General features: G+C 41.6%; 1 pseudogene; it reads left to right on the forward strand.

Moving 5' to 3' along the window:
- The first annotated feature begins 1,107 nt into the window (after positions 1 to 1,107).
- On the forward strand, positions 1,108 to 1,978 carry LOC123454015 (annotated as a pseudogene).
- Positions 1,979 to 2,895: the final 917 nt, after the last annotated feature.

Here is a 2,895-nt window from a genome sequence, read left to right on the forward strand (position 1 = left end):
TGAATTCCAGCTCAGCCTGAGCTACAGCAAAACCTTATCTCAAAACACAAAAATAAATAAATAACAAAAATTATATATATATATAATATATGTTATATATATTATATATATGACATATATTACATATATATATGACATATTACATACACACACACACACACACACACACACACACACACATACACATATATAATGAACTCCTAATCCTAGCTCTACCTCCTAACTGCTGGAATTATAGGCATGTACCACCATGCCTAGCAATAAAGTTACAGTTTATTTATTTATTTGACAGAGAGAAAGACAGAGGCAGATAGAGCAAGAATGAGCATGCCAGGGCCTCTAGCCACTGCAAACAAACATGTATGTGACACCTAGTGCATCTAGCTTTATGTGGGTACTGGGAACCCAAACCTGGATCCTTTGGCTTTGCAGGCAAGTGCCTTAACAGCTAAGCCATCTCTCTAGCCCAAACTCAACTTTGTTTTTTGGTTTTTTTTTTTGCTTTTATTTAAATATATTTTTTAAGATTTTATTTTTATTTATTTATTAGAGAGAGGGAAAGAGAGAGAGTGAGAATGCATGTGGCAGGGCCTCTAGCCACTGCAAACAAACTCCAGATGCATGTGCCACCATGTGCATCTGGCTTATATGGGACCTGGAGAATCAAACTGGTGTCCTTAGGCTTTGCAGGCATACGCATTAACCGCTAAGCCATCTCTCCAGCCCTCAACTTTAAAAAAAAAAATTAAAAAATGTTTTTTGGTCTTTATTTTTATTTAATTATTTGAGACTGACAGACAGAGAAAGAGAGGGAGAGAAAGAGAGAGAGAGAGAGAATGGGCACACCAGGGCCTCCAGCCACTGCAAATGAACTCCAGATGCATGTGCCCCCTTGTCCATCTGGCTAACGTGGGTCCTGGGGAATCGAGCCTTGAACCAGGTCCTTAGGCTTCACAGGCAAGCGCTTAACTGCTAAGCCATCTCTCCAGCCCTTAAAAAAAATTTTTATTGGGACTCCCAGTTGGGTGCTGAGGCTACAGAGGTGGCTGGGCTTCCCTCTCATGGGGAGCACGTTGTGTGGCCTGACCTAGCCCAACCAGGGCTTCCGTGTTGAAGGAGTTGCAGAAAGACCTAAAAGAGGTAAAGTTCTTGGGAAAGTCCAATAGGAAAAGATTATGTGATGCCTTTACAGTTGGATCAACCAAAATTGAGACAGAAATAAAGAACAAGATGCAGCAGAAATTGCTGAAGAAACCAGAACTTGTTGGCAGTGAAAAGCCAGCTGCTGTGGTTGCTCCTCTTACAGCAGGATATATATGAGGTGAGGATCAGACACTGTGGATGGGATCAGTCAGGTGAGTTTGTGAAAGTGCATTTCACAGAGAGATCATTTGATCTTGTGGTGAAGAATCGAAATGGGAAGAATTACTCCATGATTGTGAACAATCTTTTGAAACCCACCTCTGTGGAAGGCAGCTCAAAAAGAGTCAAGACTCACACAGTTATCTTACCTAGAAAGAAAGCAGAAAACACACACTAGGACTACTTGACTCAAGTTGGGAAGGAGTGCAGAGAGAAAGCAAAGCCCTCACAGGACCTGGAGCCCGATGCTAGTGAGGGATTAATGAATGTCCTAAAGAAAATTTATGGAGGGCTGGAGAGATGGCTTAGCGGTTAAGTGCTTGCCTGTGAAGCCTAAGGACCCTGGTTCAAGGCTCGATTCCCCAGGACCCACGTTAGCCAGATGCACAAGGGGGTGCAAGCATCTGGAGTTCGTTTGCAGTGGCTGGAGGCCCTGGTGCACCCATTCTCCCTCTCTCTCTTTCTATCTGCCTCTTTCTCTCTCTGTTGCTCTCAAATAAATAAGTAAAAAATTTTAAAAAAGAAAATTTATGGAGATGATGACATGAAGCAAACCATTAATAAAGTCTGGGTGGGATCAAGAGAGAAGCAAGCCAAGGGAAACACAGAATTTTGAGACTTCAGTTTTCTGGGGGAAACTGTGTTGTGCAAACTTGCATTTCCAGTATGGGAATGTTGAACTGCACATAAAAATTTGACAGGTATCAATTTACACAGCTACTTTCTAAGTGAAGGCAGTGAGCTCGCCAATTTTTACTACTGGAGAATGTATTTTAAATATGCTTATTAAGCTTCCTCCAAAGAAAGTTGCATTAGTATCCTGGTCATTTTGTTCAAAGAAGGGTTATATGGCATTTTTTTTTCCAAGGTAGGGTCTCACTCTAGCTCAGGCTGACCTGTTAATTCACTATGGAGTCTCAGGGTGGCCTCAAACCCACGGCAATCCTCCTGCCTCTGCCTACCAAGTGCTGGGATTAAGGGCGTACGCCACCACGGCCGGCCCTTATGTGGCATTCTTGTTGAGATATAAAAAGTGTGTCTTAAAAAAAAAGTGTGTTTAACCCAAAGAAAAAGGCATGTTGGGTATTTTTGTTCAGCTGGAAGGTAAAAAACAAAAGTACTCAATTGCCTGTAACTTATATCAACTATGCTAATGTAAAAATAAGAATAAAGCCAGAATATTCACTAAAATTCCAATTTGTACATCCATGTGAACGTTTCTACCGTGTCTATACCATGCTCTGCCCTGCACTAGTCACCCGTCACAAGGGCTCCTACCGAGACTGCAATATATTTTTATGAATATGAAATTGAAACAAAATACAAACTTGACAACAACAGATAAGCATCTTTTCAAAAACTTTATTATTTATTTATTTATTTATTTGAGAGAGAGAGAGAAAGAGGCAAAGAGAGGGAGAGAGAATAGGCACACCAGGGCTTCCAGCCACTGCAAACAAACTCCAGATGCATGCGCCCCCTTGTGCATATGGCTTACGTGGGTTGTGGGGAATTGAACCAAGGTCCTTTGGC

Source organism: Jaculus jaculus, chromosome 13 (genome assembly GCF_020740685.1).
Source record: "Jaculus jaculus isolate mJacJac1 chromosome 13, mJacJac1.mat.Y.cur, whole genome shotgun sequence".
Classification (NCBI taxonomy): domain Eukaryota; kingdom Metazoa; phylum Chordata; class Mammalia; order Rodentia; family Dipodidae; genus Jaculus; species Jaculus jaculus.